General features: G+C 49.3%; 1 protein-coding gene across 1 annotated transcript in view; it reads left to right on the top strand.

Moving 5' to 3' along the window:
• The first annotated feature begins 17,787 nt into the window (after positions 1 to 17,787).
• Positions 17,788 to 19,304, top strand: part of FAM241B (family with sequence similarity 241 member B) — a 38,690-nt gene continuing 37,173 nt past the window's right edge. The window contains exon 1 of the mRNA XM_063961325.1: positions 17,788 to 18,007. The gene's annotated coding sequence lies outside the window, so the exon portion shown is untranslated. The remainder of the gene's footprint in view (positions 18,008 to 19,304) is intronic.

Raw genomic sequence — 19,304 nt, 5'->3', positions numbered from 1 at the left:
CTATTTTCATTTGCAAAAACAGTCCCCACTGAGAAAATGCCCCATTTACCAAGCTCCAAAAAGCTAATCTTTGTATTTTCTTTTCAGAGAGCCAAATACGGGTATTACCGGGCTGTGACCGTGCTTCCTCTTCGAGCTTAGGGGGCACACCACCCCTGCAACCAACCTCCAGCTGGACTCCTGGATTGTAAGGGGAAAAACTGATTCCTGTGTTGCGATATGCATCCACTGGCCCACCAATGGTAAATAGATAGCTATATCAGCATAAATGGGGAGAAATGGTAAATGCTGCCTAGATGAGATTTATGCTGGCAAACTGTGGGCAAAGTCTATTTACCATACAGATGTGCGCCAGTCACATAGCTACATCCCGCCAGGGCTAACAATTACTCCATTATACTATTTTAGACCTGTCAGCTGTCCTTTCTTTCCCTTTCTTTGTACTGTAAACTCCCATTCTTTGTAAAACCCTACAGATTGTGTTCCCCCCACTTTCATACTTTTCTCTTGGTTTGATAATGAGCCCCAATTTTTTGTATTATTTATTTACAATAAATAAAAAACAAGCCTAAAAACAGGAGGCATATACTTCAAAGGACAGATCACTACGGACTTGGTCTGTTTGTACAACTGCAGTATGTTAATGTGTTACAAATTGAAAGAAAATCAATTCCCTTCTAGCATAGAGATTAAAGTGTAGAATGTCCCATTAAAGGCATGGTATATTGGATAAGCAATAAAAGGAAGGTAATGCGTTAGTGATGTTGGATGAACTGGTTTTATCAGCATGTTACTGTATTCATCTGTATAAGATTGTTTACTCGTCCTGTGTTTCCCAAGAAGACGAGCTTTTGAAGATCTGTATAGTCATCAAATTAGAATACTGTATATTGTAATAAGGGTTATATATATTAAAACTGGGGATTCTGATGTTTCTCATCTGTGTAAAAAAGAAAGCCAAGAAAAGAAAAGGCTAATTTATATTTTCTGCTTCTGATATATCAGAAGAGAGATGAACTTCATCAGTAAGCCAAATACAGGAGCAGATGTATTAAGCCTGGAGAAGGCATAAGGAAGTGATAAACCACTGATATTAGCAAGGTGATAAATGCACCAGCCAATCAGCTTCTGATAATTTACATATTGGAGCTGATTGGCTGGTGCGTTTATCACCTTGCAATTATCACTGGTTTATCACTTCCTGATGCCTTCTCCAGGTTAGTACATCTGCCCATACAGTAAGATATGTTCACATAAATTATACATGGACACATAGACATGACAAGGGCGATGAACAGCTTGTGCAAATATATAGTGGTGAAGGATATAAGCAGACAGCAAACATAATAGAATATTCAATAGTTAACCTCATTGGGTGTGCATGTCCCGTATGCACGCCCATTAGTAGCGGGTTTAGCTGCACAAAGCTGTCTGTGTTATTTTATATGGATTTCAATACAACTATTTCTCTGACTACTCAACATGTGATTTGTAGTGGTAAATAAATACTAATATTATGGACCTTGCTGTAAATCTTTTAACTCTTTTTTTCTATAAAACTCTTTGAACCCATAAACCGTAATAAACGGCAAGTCTTCCCAGTTTTACAGTGAATACTTGAATAAATACAGTACCCCATAGGTATAAATGTAAGTTTTTCTGACAAGTTTGCATATACTGGGGATAATTCAGATGTGGAAGCTAATAGCACAGCCGCTGGGTTTTCGTACGCTACAATACGTAAAAGCCACAGGTGTCATCTTGTATGAAAAGACACCCTGCCGACTGCTGCACCATTGGGTCAACTGCGTGAACATCAACGGGTCATCGGACATATGAGTAACCCTCAGGTTGCTCAGCTTGTCCGGCAAAAGTATAATGCAGATGACACAGCCACTGGCTCCAAATCAGGGCCGGATTAAGCCTTTTTGGGGGCCCTGGGCACTTAAGACGGTGGGAGGGAGCCCGGGGAGAAGGGGAGGGGTGTATATTAGAGTGTGTATATTAAAGTTAAGCCAATGGTGTATATTAGATTTAAACTAATATTTTAATAATGTCCGGGTATTGTTTATAGCTCCACCTAATTGATACAGTAGATACCTATTTTATAAAGATTTCTTGTTGTAAAACAAAGACAACTTAAACAACCTTAAAATACACATAGAAAATATGTATCTATAATTGAACTTGTCACATGCAAGAATAGCAGCAGCCTCTGCGTGTCTCTCTCCAGACCCGTATGCACCCAATAGGTAACAGGTTGCACAGGACACAGGCGAGGAGGAGGAGAAGCTGGGTGTCCCTGGGGCACTTACAGCTCTCTGCTCTCCTATCTCAGCTCTCCTGAGCGCTTCAGGACAACTCTGTGAATGTCCTTGAGTGGCCCAGCCAGAGCCCAGACTTGAACCTAATTGAGCATCTCTGGAGAGATCTGAAAATGGCTGTGCACCGACACTTCCCATCTAACCTGATGAGGCTTGAGAGGTGCTGCAAAGAGGAATGGGCGAAACTGCCAATCAAAGATGTGGCATCATATTAAAAAAGACTTGTGGTTGTAATTGCTGCCAACGGTGCATCAACACAGTATTGAGCAAAGGCTGTGAATACTTATATACATGTGATTTCTTCATTTTTTTTATCTCCTATATATTAGCCCATATCTGTGACTTTGTGACTGTGTGTATAACGCTGGGCGGAGTCAGAGTCATAGAGTCACAGATCTGCCCAAATATATAGGGGATGAGATGCAGAATTCATGAACAGCACGCAGGAGGGACACTAACAGGTCACACACACACCAACACCACACATCGCCCTCTCTTCGCCTCACACCGTGCCGGATCACTGTTTGTCTGTGTGACCCTCACTAATGAGAACCCATCCGAACTCTATGCTCTGCTGCTCCCATACAGGGTTGATACCACCTCCCTGACAATCCCTCACCAGGAGGCCAGGAGCCGAAACCCCCTCCGGTCCCCCCCTGTAGTTACCGGTATCCCGGTGATGCTCCGCCACCTCCTCCTTATCCCTCGCAGACCAAGCGAAGCATCGAGCACGTGACCGCACAGCCCGCGGCCATTGGCCCAGGGAGCAGCGCGAGACCCCCTTCCTTCTGCACCTACCAGCGTTAGGAAATGAGTCACAGATCTGGGCTAATATGTATGGTAGAGCAATCTCTCTCTCACTCTATTACATCTATTTATAACCCCTCCACCATCAGCAACAGCCCAGCACCTCCCCATCTCCCATCCACGACACCCCACCCCTCCCCCACTCTCAGCGCCTCCGGATCCCCTCCCCCACCCATGGTCCCCACTCCCCCGCCCCTACCCCACCCACAGCATCTCCTGCCCCCATCCGCCCCCCTAGCACCCAGAGCATCTACAGACACCCTCCCCCATTCGCGCCCCCCCCCCCCCCCCCCCGCACCCACTACATTCTATACATCGTGCCCGGAAGGCGCTGTTCACGCCGTCGCAAGGGCCTACGCCCCCTTCACCATCAGACGCCCTTTCGTCGTGCAATATTTAACCACTAACAAAACTAGGAATGCAGGTAATACTCCATATAATACTAATATTGAACCCCAGAAAGGCGTGCAGGGGTTAAGGGGGCGTAGCTCCTTGTAATGACGTGAAGAGCGCCCATAGGGCGCGATGAAGAACCTAGTTTTTAATAAATTTGCAATAAAATCTCAAAAAAACTTTTTTCACGTTGTCATTATTGTATGTAGAATTTTGAGGGAAAAAATTTATTTATTCCATTTTGAAATAAGGCTGTAACATAACAAAATGTGGAAAAAGTAAAGCACTGTGAATACTTTCCGGATGCATTGTATATCTCCTCTGCTTGGGAAGTTCCGACAGTAACTCCTGAAAGTTGATACTCCTATGCATCTCTGGCTGCAATCCACATTGTCCGACACGCATTCTGGCTGGCTTTGCTGCTGCACAAGAGGGAGAGCTAGTAATGTCAGTGTTCTCATTCCGAGGGGGGGGGGGGGGCTGACAGATGAGGGCCAGGGTACAGTAAATTGGAAAGTATGCAAAAGCACTATCTAGGGCTATTAATAGGAGTATGCAGCTGATGCATGAGAGTGCGCCTTTGAGGCGGCAATGCATTCCCGGACCTTGGACCCAATGGGTAATGCCACTGGGAGTGGGACACGGGGTGGTGTGAGGCTCCTGGAGAGAGTGGGGCACAGGGGGTTGTGAGTTGCTACTGTAGAGAGTGGGACACAGTGTGAGGTCCGATGCTGCTCGAGGGAGTGGGACACAGGTGGAGGTAAGAAGCTGCTGGAGAAAGTGGGACAGTCAGGTGAGAGAATGCTGGAGAGAATGGGAAACAGGTGAATGTGAGAGGCTGCTGAAGGGAGAGCGGCACAGGTGGAGGAGTTAGGTTAGTGGAGGAAGTGGGACACAGGTGGAGGCGAGAGGCTACTGGAGAAAGTGGGACAGTCAGGTGAGAGAATGCTGGAGAGAATGGGAAACAGGTGAAGGTGAGAAGCTATAGAAGGGAGTGGGACATGGGGAGATGGGAGGTAAGAGGCTGCTGGAAGGAGTGGGACACGGTGGAGATGAGAAGCTGCTGGAGGGATTGGGCCACAGGGGGAGGTGAGAGTCTACTTGAGGAAGTGGGATGTGTGAGGCTATTGGAAGGAGTGGGACAAAGGGGGAGGTGAGAGGCTGTAGAAGGGAGTGGGACACGGGGAGATGCATGGCTGCTGGAGGGAGTGGGACACAGATGGAGGTGCAAGGCTGCTGGAGGGACACAGGGTGAGGTGTAAGGTTGGTGGTGGGACTCAAGGGAAGGTGAGAGGCTGCTGAAGGAAGTGCATATGAGGAGGTGAGGCTGCTGGAGGGATGCAGGAGGATGGCTGGAGGAGGGAGTGGGACACAGGGAGATCCGAGGCTGCTGGAGGGAGTGGGACATAGAGGGAGGTGTGTGGTTGGTGGTGGGACACAGGTGGAGGTAAGATTCAATACAATGCAACATAAATATGGAAATTCACAATGCGCATCCTTACAGAGCAGCCAGAATAGAGTCACACTTGTGGGGCGATCCTCACACCCCAAATCAGCAATAGAAATTGCACCATACAAAAGAAATCTTCTTGCCTCTATAAGGAAATTGACGTATATGCACTCTTAGCGCCAGTGAAGGGACCATGTACTCTTTACATTTTTTCAAGGGGGAGGTGAGAGGCTGTTGGAGGTAGTGCACATGGGGAGGCGAGGCTGGTGGATGGACACGGGGAGGTAAGTGTAACTAATAGACCAATTAATAACACTAGTCCTACAGTGCTGCTAGATCAGACTTAGGGAGAGGGGAAGGGTGGCTATTACAATTCAACTATTAAAGAACAATTTTTCTTCTTTAATTTAAAATTCTAATGATTAAGGAGCCCCACTGGGTGACGTAACGTGCAAAAGAGGCACCATGGTGTGGTGTAATGTGAATTATGGACAATAAATTGATTAAGGTTGCCTTATAGTGGCATTATTTGAAATAGGGGTACCATTGCATTGCCATGGCCCTTCCCTGTAAGACCATGCCCTGCAAAAAATCAAGATGGGGAGGGGGCAGAGGGCCCCTGTGCTCATTCTGGCTCAGGGCTGCAAAATGTATAGTTATACCTTTTGTCACTATCACTTGAAAATGAAATATTTATCTTTATTTACACTAGCTGTTCTACCCATTCTTCGCACGGGAGTTTCTGATTTTCACCATTGTAAATATAAATGAGTGTTAAAAATTTGGTAGATCTGTAGAGATGTAAATTTGAAATATCTTAATGTAAATAAATATTAATACATGGGGGGAGATGTATGAAAGTGCGCTGTGGTTTTAATTAGCCACAGCGCAAGCTAAGCCTGCTTTTGGCAGAAGTACATAATGTAAGAACGGCGGCTTAACGCTGTGTGCTATGATGGTCGCATGCCACCGCTGCTTACCGCTTCCCCGCTGTGAGGAATGAGAGATGAAGGGCAGAGGCAATGTATGATTGCCTCTGCTGCCACTTTTTGCCTCCTAAGGCCGCTGGTCCGGAACGCCTCCCCCGGGCAGGCAATGTGTGGATAATGCATTTGTGGAAGTTTTTTTTATTTTATTGTAATTTTCACAATAAAACTTTATTGATCGTGGACAAAAACAGTATTTACCTCACAGCAGCGTTCGTATAATATGACTACCTGGCTATCCATGCGTTGCCAAACCTGCTACCAGTACCCTCTCCCCAATCGCCAGAGCCCCGCACGCGCCTCCTCATCTCTGAGGCTGAGTCTCCTCACACAGCCGACGGGGCACACGGCCAGCCTAATCGCGCATGCGCAGGAGGCTGCCAGCAGCGCAAGCAGGAAGAACGGAAGACGGGCGCATGCGCAGAAAGCCAGCGGCGGCGATACCAGCCTAGCCGATGTGGGAGAAAGCATATCACGGGACAGGTGAGATAACACCCTCCCACATCGGCAGGCAGTCATATAATATTTGTGGCGGCGGGAGGGGGCGTATCACCACGATAATGTGGTGATACGCCCCAGGCACATAACGTCCGTTCAGTGCCGTAACTAGACATTTTAGCGCTGTGTACAAGAAACCGCATCGGCGCCCCCTCCCCCAAATTCAAATTTGTGTCAGTGCGCACCGCAGGCACACGCCAGAAATATAAGGGAGTGGCTTCATGGGGAAGGGGCGTGGCCACAAAATAATACCAATTCCTATTACGCTGCACAGTAGTCTCCAAACTAGCTGTGCAGTAGCGTCACTTACGTTACACACATTACACCAGGTAGAGCCCCTGTCACACATTACACCAGGTACAGCCTATCACACATTACGCCAGGTAGAGCCCCTGTCACACATTACACCAGGTACAGCCTATCACACATTACGCCAGGTAGAGCCCCTGTCACACATTACACCAGGTACAGCCTATCACACATTACGCCAGGTAGAGCCCCCTTTTGCACATTATGGTAGGTTGAGCCCCAGATACTCTTTATGCCAGGTAGAGCCCACATTACACTAGGTAAAACTCCTGTGACAAATTATGTCAGGTAAAAAGGAGGGAAGGGTGTGCGTGTGTGTGTGTTCATCACTTACATTACATCACACAGGAGTACACTTTATACCAGAACAGTCAATTGCATGGTCTCACACTTATAGGCCCTACACACTTAAAGATCTAACTGAACGATATGAGTGTTCTCGTTAATTAATGAACGAGAACTTGTTCATATCGTTCAGTGTGTAGGCACCAATGATGAACGATGAGCTCCCCGCGCTCGTTCATCGTTGGTGCCGTGTCGCTTATACATGCATACCAATATGGACAATCTCGTCCATATTAGCATGCACTGCTATGGAGTCAGGTGACGGGCGGAGTCGCCCATCGGGCACCTCTGCGGCACATCGCCGGGTATGTAGGGCCCTTAAGTTGTTCAAAAGAAATTCATAACTGCTATCTGAGGCTATACAATGGGCATTTGCATCATACTGTACAATGTGGTTGGCAGCTAAGTTGCTACTTACATTTTTTCTGCCGAGGAACGGCTCCTGTACTCCAGTCCCTCCTCAGAAACTAAAGGAGACGGAGGGAGTGGAGCATACTAGGGAGAGGAATCCTGAGGTATCGCGGTCTGTAGCAGTAGCAGTTGTCCCTCCTCCGACGTCCGTCATGCAAAGGGAGAGAGAGGGACTTCTGCAGCCAGACGTTACTCTTGCCGATGCTGCAATCTGATTGGGCAGAGGCTGGTGTTGCTCCCTCCCTAAGAGAGCGAGCTTGGGGCTGAGGCGCTAGACATCGGATGCTCTAATGTACACAGAGCGCTCAGGGGAGCGTGAGTGGGAGGAGCGTTCGTCAGCGGACCACATGAGGGAATAGGCGGCAAGTTGGGGTGTCTGTAGATGGTGCCCCCACAGGGTAAATGCGCGCTGGGCAAAGCACAATCTGCACACCCCTAGCTTCGGCCCTGGTCGTAGAGAGCAGTGAGTAAGGTTGAGTGTAGGGAAAAGTGAAAAAAGGTGTATGGAGCAGTTAGGGTGAGGTTATCAAGCAGTGAGGGTGGGTGTAGGGAGCAGTGAAGGGTGGGTCAATGTAGGGAGCTGTGAATGAAGGAAGCAGAGAGAGTGGTTGTAGGGCACAGTGAGGGTGAGTGTAGGGAGCAGTGAGGGTGGGTGAGTGAGGGGAGCAGAGAGAGTGAGTATAGGGAGCAGAGAGAGTGGGTGTAGGGAGCAGTGAGGGTGAGTGTAGAGAGCAGTGAGTGAGGGGAACAGAGCAAGTAGGTGTAGGTAGCAGAGCAAGTGGGTGACTGAGTGAGGGGAGCAGAGAGAGTGGTTGTAGGGAGCAGTGAGGGTGAGTGAGCGGAGCAGAGAGAGTGGGTATAGGGTACAGTGAGGGTGAGTGTAGGGAGCAGTGAGGGTGGGTGAGTGAGGGGAGCAGAGAGAGTAAGTGTAGGGAACAGTGAGGGTGGGTGAGTGAGGAGAGCAAAGAGAGTGGGTGTAGGGAGCAGTGAGGGTGAGTGTAGGGAGCAGTGAGGGAGGGTGTAGGGAGCAGTGAGTGAGAGAAGCAGAGAGAGTGGGTGTAGGGAACAGTGAGGATGAGTGTAGGGAGCAGTGAGGGAGCAGAGAGAGTGGTTGTAGGTAGCAGTGCGGGTGAGTGAGGGGAGCAGAGAGAGTGGGTGTAGGGAGCAGTGAGGGTGGGTGAGTGTAGGGAGAAGTGAGGGTGAGTGGGCTGAGCAGAGATAGTGGATGTAGGGAGCAGTGAGGGTGAGTGAGGGGAGCAGAGAGAGTGGTTGTAGGGAGCAGTGAGGGTGAGTGAGGGGAGCAGAGGGAGTGGTTGTAGGGAGCAGTGAGGGTGAGTGTAGGGAGCAGTGAAGATGAGTGAGCGGAGCAGAGAGAGTGGTTGTAGGGTACAGTGAGGGTGAGTTTAGGGAGCAGTGAGAGGGCTGAGCAGAGAGAGTGGAGCAGAAAGGGTGAGCGTAGGGAGCAGTGAGGGTAGCAGTGAGTGAGGGGAGCAGAGAGAGTTGGTGTAGGAAACAGTGAGTGAGAGGAGCAGAGAGAGTGGGTGTAGGGAACAGTGAGGGTGAGTGTAGGGAGCAGTGAGCGTAGGGAGCAGAAAGGGTGAGCGTAGGAAGCGCAGGAGCGTAGGGAGCAGTGAGGGTAGCAGAGAGTGGATGTAGGGAGCAGTGAGTGAGGGGAGCAGAGAGAGTGGGTGTAGGGAACAGTGAGGGAGAGTGTAGGGAGCAGTGAGCGTGGGTGAGGGGAGCAGAGAGAGTGGTTGTAGGGTACAGTGAGGGTGGGTGTAGGGAGCAGTGAGGGTAAGGGAGGGGAGCAGAGAGAGTGGTTGTTGGGAGCAGTGAGGGTGGGTGAGTGAGGGGAGCAGAGAGAGTGGGTGTAGGGAGCAGTGAGTGAAAGGAGCAGTGAGGGTGGGTGAGTGTAGGGAGCAGTGAGGGTGAGTGAACGGAGCAGAGAGTGTGGTTGTAGGGTACAGTGAGGGTGAGTGTAGGGAGCAGTGAGGGTGGGTGAGTGAGGGGAGCAGAGAGAGTGAGTATAGGGAGCAGAGAGAGTGGGTGTAGGGAGCAGTGAGGGAGGGTGTAGGGAGCAGTGAGTGAGAGAAGGAGAGAGTGGGTGTAGGGAGCAGAGCAAGTGGGTGACTGAGTGAGGGGAGCAGAGAGAGTGGTTGTAGGGAGCAGTGAGGGTGAGTGAGCGGAGCAGAGAGAGTGGGTATAGGGTACAGTGAGGGTGAGTGTAGGGAGCAGTGAGGGTGGGTGAGTGAGGGGAGCAGAGAGAGTGGGTGTAGGGGATAGTGAGGATGGGTGAGTGAGGGGAGCAAAGAGAGTGGGTGTAGGGAGCAGTGAGGGTGAGTGTAGGGAGCAGTGAGGGAGGGTGTAGGGAGCAGTGAGTGAGAGAAGCAGAGAGAGTGGGTGTAGGGAGCAGTGAGGTTGAGTGCAGGGAGCAGAGAGTGGGTGTAGGTATCAGAGAGAGTGGGTGTAGGGAGCAGTGAGGGTGGGTGAGTGAGGGGAGCAGAGAGAGTGGGTGTAGGGAGCAGTGAGGTTGAGTGCAGGGAGCAGAGAGTGGGTGCAGGTATCAGAGAGAGTGGGTGTAGAGAGCAGTAAGGGTGGGTGTAGGGAGCAGAGCAAGTGGGTGTAGGGAGCAGTGAGTGAGGGGAACGGAGCAAGTGGGTGTAGGGAGCAGAGTAAGTGGGTGACTGAGTGAGGGGAGCAGAAACTGGGGTGTAGGGAATAGTGAGTGACATCAGTCAGTGTGGAGCTGCCGAGCCAAGTGTGTGTTATTGCTGCCATTTGTAACCTCCCCCGTCTTTGTGACTCATCCCACACTGCCTCGGTCCGCTCCTGCGCTTCTTCCAGCTCCTGCAACCACATGTGTGCTGCCGAGTTCAAGGCAGACCTCCGGAGTTCTGCATATCACCCAGGCAACAGCTTAGCTGCTAGAAAGGGACACAGACCACCTGCGGGTGGGAGGGTGGGCAGCGGCGGCAGACTCATTAAAGCGATTGCGTGCACTGGTTGCAGGAGGCTACGGCTGCGGAGGGGGCAAGTGGGAGAGGAGGAGGAAGGACTAGAGAGAAGAGAGTATGCCGGTTGCGCCTGCAGTGCCCCTGTGCAGCGCACACTCGGCACACACATAGTTACGGCCCTGCGTCCGTTAGGACGTTTTTCATACATCTCCCCCATGGTTCATGGCGTTACCCCAGGACAGTGACGTGCGGTGTGGTGAGGCAGAGCCTTTCCTATCATACTTACGTTTAAACCAGAGTTTTGACTGACTAAAGTATATGAAAAATACTAATAATTTGTTTGAAATATCTTCTTTGCATTATTCTAATAATTTTTAGAGCCCAATCTCTGGGGTAAAAAGTCTATGGCAGGTGAGGCAGTGCCTCACCTGCTTATCTTTTCCACACATCTCAGATCAAAACTCACCAAACTTCCATGAGTTTATACTGCTGCACCTGTGTATAATGCCCAGATGTACCCTTTGGCTCATACATTGCATGTAAATCTGGCTCTGGGGTCAGCCAGTGCCTCCTGAGCCATTTAGCTCACCGCACGTCCCTGCCCCAGGAGCACCCATAGCAGATACGGTAAAAATTGACAGGACCATTTTTGTAGTTTATTAAATTCTTCACACTGGAAGTGCAATCCAAATTTTGATTCTATTGTCCATTTAGGTGTTATCGTTCTCGCAACGCAAGCCACGCATCGGTAATGATGTCATTATATCAACACCATTTTCATCCCCTTAGGAAGGTTTATTAAAATTCTAATTACGTAGGTTTCCTATTTCCCACCTGCAGAATAGCTATGTTCAGCTTCCTAACATACAGTATAAGTAAGAGAATAGTGATGAGTCAGTGTGTGAGTGCTTTCATAGATAGAAAGATAGATATAGACATACATAGACACACAATGAAAAAATACGATTTTACTTACCGGTAAATCTATTTCTCGTAGTCCGTAGTGGATGCTGGGGACTCCGTAAGGACCATGGGGATAGACGGGCTCCGAAGGAGACATGGGCACTTTAAGAAAGAATTTAGGTTCTGGTGTGCACTGGCTCCTCCCTCTATGCCCCTCTTCCAGACCTCAGTTAGAGAAACTGTGCCCAGAAGAGCTGACAGTACAAGGAAAGGATTTTGGTAATCCAGGGCAAGATTCATACCAGCCACACCAATCAGACCGTATAACATGTGATAACAACCAGTTAACAGTATGACAAATAACAGAGCATCAGGTCAAACCCTGATGCAACCATAACTTAACCCTTATTGAAGCAATAACTATGGCCCTCATTCCGAGTCGTTCGCTCTGTATTTTTCATCGCATCGCAATGAAAATCCGCTTAGTACGCATGCGCAATATTCGCACTGCGACTGCGCCAAGTAATTTAACAATGAAGATAGTATTTTTACTCACGGCTTTTTCATCGCTCCGGCGATCGTAATGTGATTGACAGGAAATGGGTGTTACTGGGCGGAAACACGGCGTTTTATGGGCGTGTGGTTGAAAACGCTACCGTTTCCGGAAAAAACGCAGGAGTGGCTGGAGAAACGGGGGAGTGTCTGAGCGAACGCTGGGTGTGTTTGTGACGTCAAACCAGGAACGACAAGCACTGAACTGATCGCACAGGCAGAGTAAGGTTGAAGTTACTCAGAAACTGCAAAGTAGTTTGTAATCGCAATATTGCGATTACATCGGTCGCAATTTTAAGAAGCTAAGATACACTCCCAGTAGGCGTAGGCTTAGCGTGTGTAACTCTGCTAAATTCGCCTTGCGACCGATCAACTCGGAATGAGGGCCAATATACAAGTATTGCAGAAGAAGTCCGCACTTGGGACGGGCGCCCAGCATCCACTACGGACTACGAGAAATAGATTTACCGGTAAGTAAAATCTTATTTTCTCTAACGTCCTAGTGGATGCTGGGGACTCCATAAGGACCATGGGGATTATACCAAAGCTCCCAAACGGGCGGGAGAGTGCGGATGACTCTGCAGCACCGATTGAGCAAACACAAGGCCCTCCTCAGCCAGGGTATCAAACTTGTAGAACTTTGCAAAAGTGTTTGAACCTGACCAAGTAGCCGCTCGGTAAAGCTGTAATGCCGAGACCCCTCGGGCAGCCTCCCAAGAAGAGCCCACCTTCCTAGTGGAATGGGCCTTAACTGATTTTGGCAGCGGCAATCCAGCCGCAGAATGAGCCTGCTGAATCGTGTTACAGATCCAGCGAGCAATAGTTTGCTTTAAAGCAGGAGCACCAAGCTTGTTGGTAGCATACAGGATAAACAAAGACTCTGTTTTCCTGACCCTAGCCGTTCTGGCTACATAAACCTTCAAAGCCCTGACCACATCAAGTAACTCGGAATCCTCCAAGCCATTAGTAGCCACAGGCACCACAATAGGTTGGTTCATATGAAAGGATGAAACCACTTTCGACAGAAATTGTGGACGGGTCCGCAATTCTGCTCTATCCGCATGGAAAACCAGATAGGGGCTTTTATGTGACAAAGCCGCAAACTCTGACACACGCCTAGCCGAAGCCAAGGCTAATAGCATGACCACCTTCCACGTGAGATATTTTAACTCCACCGTTTTAAGTGGTTCAAACCAGTGGGATTTCAGGAAACTCAACACCACGTTAAGATCCCAAGGTGCCACTGGAGGCACAAAAGGGGGCTGAATATGCAGCACTCCCTTTACAAACGTCTGAACTTCAGGTAGAGAAGCCAACTCTTTTTGAAAGAAAATGGATAGGGACGAAATCTAGACCTTAATGGAACCCAATTTTAGGCCCAAATTCACTCCGGACTGTAGGAAGTGAAGGAAACGGGCCCAGCTGGAATTCCTCCGTAGGAGCATTCCTGGCCTCACACCAAGCAACATATTTTCGCCATATACGGTGATAATGTTGAGCTGTCACGTCCTTCCTAGCCTTTATCAACGTAGGAATGACCTCATACGGAATGCCTTTCTCTGCTAGGATCTGGCGTTCAACTGTTATGCCGTCAAACGCAGCCGCGGTAAGTCTTGGAACAGACAGGGCCCCTGTTGCAACAAGTCCTGTCTTAGAGGAAGAGGCCATGGGTCCTCTGTGAGCATTTCTTGCAGATCTGGATACCAAGTCCTTCGTGGCCAATCTGGAACAATGAGTATTGTTCTCACTCCTCTTTTTCTTATTATCCTCAGCACCTTGGGTATGAGAGGAAGAGGAGGAAATACATAGACCGACTGGAACACACACGGTGTCACCAGGGCGTCTACAGCTATCACCTGAGGGTCTCTTGACCTGGCGCAATACCTCTGTAGCTTTTTGTTGAGGCGGGATGCCATCATGTCCACCTGTGGCATTTCCCACCGACTTGTAATCTGTGCGAAGACTTCCTGATGAAGTCCCCACTCTCCCGGGTGGAGGTCGTGTCTGCTGAGGAAGTCTGCTTCCCAGTTGTCCACTCCCGGGATGAACACTGCTGACAGTGCGCTTACGTGATTCTCCGCCCAGCGAAGAATTCTGGTGGCTTCCGCCATCACCACTCTGCTCCTTGTGCCGCCTTGGCGGTTTACATGAGCCACTGCGGTGATGTTGTCTGACTGAATCAGAACCGGTTGGTCGCGAAGCAGGGTCTCCGCTTGACGTAGGGCGTTGTATATGGCCCTTAGTTCCAGGATGTTGTTGTGAAGTTCAAGTCTCTTGACTTGACCACAGACCTTGGAAATTTCTTCCCTGTGTGACTGCACCCCAACCTCGGAGGCTTGCGTCCGTGGTCACCAGGACCCAGTCCTGAATGCCGAATCTGCGGCCCTCGAGAAGGTGAGCGCTCTGCAGCCACCACAGGAGTGACACCCTGGCCCTGGGGGATAGGGTGATTAACCGATGCATCTGAAAATGTGATCCGGACCACTTGTCCAGTAAGTCCCATTGAAAAGTCCTCGCATGGAACCTGCCGAAGGGAATGGCCTCGTATGATGCCACCATCTTTCCCAGGACACGAGTGCAGTGATGCACTGACACCTGTTTTGGTTTTAATAGGTTCCTGACCAGTGTCATGAGTTCCTGGGCTTTCTCCATCGGGAGATAAACCCTTTTCTGGTCTGTGTCTAGAATCATGCCCAGGAAAGGCAGACGAGTCGTAGGAACCAACTGCGACTTTGGAATATTTAGAATCCAGCCGTGTTGCCGTAACACTTCCAGAGAAAGTGCTACGCTGATCAGCAACTGCTCTCTTGATCTCGCTTTTATGAGGAGATCGTCCAAGTATGGGATAATTGTGACTCCTTGCTTCCGCAGGAGTACCATAATTTCTGCCATTACCTTGGTAAATATTCTCGGTGCCGTGGAGAGACCAAATGGCAACGTCTGAAATTGGTAATGACAATCCTGTACCACAAATCTGAGGTACGCCTGATGAGGTGGATAAATGGGGACATGAAGGTATGCATACTTTATGTCCAGAGACACCATAAAATCCCCCCCTTCCAGGCTTGCGATGACCGCTCTCAGCGATTCCATCTTGAACTTGAACCTTTTCAGGTATATGTTCAGGGATTTCAAATTCAATATGGGTCTGACCGAACCGTCCGGTTTCGGGACTACAAACATGGTCGAATAATAACTCCTTCCTTGTTGAAGGAGGGGAACCTTGACCACCACCTGTTGAAGATACAATTTGTGAATTGTAGTTAACACTATTTCCCTCTCGTGGGGGGAAGCTGGCAGGGCCGATTTGAGGTATCGTGAGGGGGCATCTCCTCGAATTCCAGCTTGTATCCCTGAGACACAATATCTATTGCCCAGGGATCCAAATGGGAGTGAACCCACTTGTGGCTGAAATTTCGAAGACGTGCCCCCACCGGGCCTAGCTCCGCTTGTGGAGCCCCAGCGTCATGCGGTGGATTTTGTAGAGGCCGGGGAGGACTTCTGTTCCTGGGAACTAGCTGTGTTGTGCAGCTTCTTTACTCTGCCCCTGCCTCTGGCAAGAAAGGACGCACCTCGGACTTTCTTGTTTTTCTGTGATCGAAAGGACTGCATTTGATAATACGGTGCTCTCTTAGGCTGTGAGGAAACATATGGCAAAAAAATTGACTTTCCAGCCGTAGCTGTGGAGACCAGGTCCGAGAGACCCTCCCCAAACAATTCCTCACCCTTGTAAGGTAAAACCTCCATATGCCTTTTTGAGTCGGCATCACCTGTCCATTGCCGAGTCCACAGGACCCTTCTGGCAGACATAGCATTTATTCTAGAACCCAGTAGACTAATGTCTCTTTGAGCATCTCTCATATATAGGACAGCGTCTTTAACATGCCCCAAGGTCAACAATATAGTATTCTTGTCTAAGGTATCAATTTCCTCAGACACGGTATCCGTCCATGCTGCTACAGCACTACACACCCAGGCCGACGCGATCGCCGGCCTTAGTAAGGTACCTGAATGTGTATAAATGGACTTCAGAGTAACCTCCTGTTTGCGATCCGCAGCATCTTTGAGGGTAGCCGTATCCTGTGACGGCAGGGCTACCTTCTTGGATAAGCGTGTTAAAGCTTTTTTAGGGGAGGATTCCCAGCGTAACCTGTCCGTTGGCGGGAAAGGATACGCCATAAGAATCCTTTTGGAAATCTGCAGTTTTTTATCTGGAGATTCCCAAGCCTTTTCACATAACTCATTTAGCTCGTGTGAGGGGGGAAAGGTTACCTCCGGCTTCTTTTCCCCATACATATGTACCCTCTTGTCAGGGACTGGGATTTCCTCTGTGATGTGCAACACATCCTTAATTGCTATTATCATATAACGGATGGATTTAGCCAATTTTGGCTGTAACTTTGCATCATCGTAATCGACACTGGAGTCAGAATCCATGTCGGTATCTGTGTCAACAATTTGGGATAGTGGGCGCTTCTGAGACCCTGACGGCCTCTGCGACATAGGATCAGGCACGGGTTGGGACCCTGACTGTCCTGAGGCTTCAGCTTTTTCTAACCTTTTATGCAAGGAATTAACATTATCATTTAAAACCTTCCACATATCCATCCAATCAGGTGTCGGCGCCGTCGGCGGAGACACCACATTCATTTGCTCCCGCTCTGCTTCCACATAGCCTTCCTCATCAGACACGTCGACACAAGCGTACCGACACACCACACACACAGGGAATGCCCTTTTTGAAGACAGTTCCCCCACAAGGCCCTTAGGAGAGACAGAGAGAGAGTATGCCAGCACACACCCCAGCGCTATAAACCAAGGAATAACACAGTAACTTAATGTTTACCCAGTAGCTGCTGTTTATATATTGTTTTTTGCGCCTAATTATGTGCCCCCCCTCTCTTTTTACCCTCTTCTACCGTGTATCTGCAGGGGAGAGCCTGGGGAGCTTCCTCTCAGCGGAGCTGTGGAGAAAAAATGGCGCTGGTGAGTGCTGAGGAAGAAGCTCCGCCCCCTCGGCAGCGGGCTTCTGTCCCGCTTAAATATGCAATTTTTGGCGGGGGCTCATACATATATACAGTGCCCAGCTGTATATATGTTTAACTTTTGCCAAAAGAGGTCCCAAATGCTGTCCAGGGCGCCCCCCCCCCCCCCCTGCGCCCTGCACCCTTACAGTGACCGGAGTATGTGAGGTGTGTGGGAGCAATGGCGCACAGCTGCAGTGCTGTGCGTTACCTCAGTGAAGAACGGAGTCTTCTGCCGCCTGTGAAGTCTTCTTTGCTTCTCATACTCACCCAGCTTCTGTCTTCCGGCTCTGCGAGGGGGACGGCGGCGCGGCTCTGGGATCGGAAGGCGAGGGTGAGATCCTGCGTACGATCCCTCTGGAGCTAATGGTGTCCAGTAGCCTAAGAAGCAGGACCTAGCTTCAGAGTAGGGCTGTTTCTCTCCCCTCAGTCCCGCGATGCAAGGAGTCTGTTGCCAGCAGAGCTCCATGAAAATAAAAAACCTAACAAAATACTTTCAGCAAACTCAGGAGAGCTCACTAAAAAGCACCCAGCTCGTCTGGGCACAGTATCAAACTGAGGTCTGGAGGAGGGGCATAGAGGGAGGAGCCAGTGCACACCAGAACCTAAATTCTTTCTTAAAGTGCCCATGTGTCCTGCGGAGCCCGTCTATCCCCATGGTCCTTACGGAGTCCCTAGCATCCACTAGGACGTTAGAGAAATAGCCTTATAGTAGTTTTCTTTTAACCGCCAGGATGCTATTTTCAGACCTGCAGAGGGAAACCCTCCTACCTACCTCTCCTTAACTCCATGATGAAACCAGACTGTAGTGCACGCTTGAAACGAAAAGACTGACGCTAGAGTAATACACAGTCAGACACTTGTCAGAGACGCCTGCAGAGGGCAGTGTTGCGCACGCCGGTGAGAGCTGTGTAGTGAAGGGAAGCCCGGCATTAGCCCTGCCCTATTTCCTGTATTGTAGGCTGACTGAGAGTGAACTATACACCATCTACTGGGCGAGAGCACCAGGAAGTGCCCGGGACAAGGCATTAAGCAGCAGACACTTATTATTGTGCGTGGTAAGATCGTCTTTGTGGCAGAGATCTGAGCACTGTAGTATGGCCGGGATATAGCACTGCTGCTGTCACAGTCACATATTGTGCAATTTACAGTCGCTGACATTCTGTATAGGATCAGGTGCTGTGCTGTACAGGCTGTAAAACCCAATCAGCTGACCGTATACGTACTGTACCTGAGATAAACAGGTTATTATAGCACAAATGACCTTTGACTGTGCACCAAGAAATATTAATTACAATCTCTTGGTTTTCATTTCTATTTAGCCCGGTGGTGTTGTCTACTTGTATATATTGTTTTAAATAGTCATTTATTATACTCATACTGTAAGACTATAGTGCACATGGTTTTGCACAGATACAGGATAAGATAGATTACCTACCTGCGTGCAGAGCTTGGCTGTGTCCTGAACCATAGTACCGCTAACCCTCAACACTTTGCTTTAACTCTAAGGTGTATAATAACTGTGTTTATTATATCTGCCATTGTGAGTCACCAGGGCATTGCAGATTCATTACGGCTGTATTTACGTCTGCATTATTATTTGGGAGTTAAATGGCTATTTATATTCTAAATACTTAATGGCATCTGTACTAAGCCTTGGTGAGAGATAAAATACCAACCAATCAGCTCCTGTGATTTCTCTTACGTCCTAGAGGATACTGGGGTCCACATTAGTACAATGGGGTATAGACGGGTACACTAAGAGCCTTGGGCACATTAAGAAATCAATAGTGTGCACCGGCTCCTCCCTCTATGCCCCTCCTACCAGACTCAGTTTAGAAAATGTGCCCGGGGGAGCTGGTCACGCTTAGAGAAGCTCCTGAAGAGTTTTCTGCATTTATTTTCTGTTTGTTATTTCAGGCAGGGCCGTTTGGCACCAGACTGCCTGCTTTGTGGAACTTAGGGGGTAGAATGGCCCAACTTCCTAAAGACTTAATGGTCCCGTTTCTCTGCTGACAGGACACTGAGCTCCTGAGGGAGTCATTCGCAAGCCCCACCACGGCAAGCGTACCCTTCCGCAGCACACCGCCACCTCTAACAGAGCCAGAAGATAGAAGAGTGATGAGTACAGCGCCAACGTCCTGGTTAGCGGGTCTCCGGCGGGAATGGCGGCACAAGGGTAGGCGCGCAGATCTGAGTGCGCTCCAGGGGGCTCAGGAGGACATACCGTATAGTGTGTCCCACTGTGAGGGGCGGGCTGAGCCACCACTGATTATCCACACTGGCTAACATACCTAACAAGGGTTTTAACCCTCTGTTAGGCATAAAAATTACCTCAGGCCAGTATA

This window comes from Pseudophryne corroboree, chromosome 3, assembly GCF_028390025.1.
Source record: "Pseudophryne corroboree isolate aPseCor3 chromosome 3, aPseCor3.hap2, whole genome shotgun sequence".
Classification (NCBI taxonomy): Eukaryota; Metazoa; Chordata; class Amphibia; order Anura; family Myobatrachidae; genus Pseudophryne; species Pseudophryne corroboree.
Note: the sequence above shows the minus strand (reverse complement) of the source record. Positions and strands in the feature narration are given on the sequence as shown.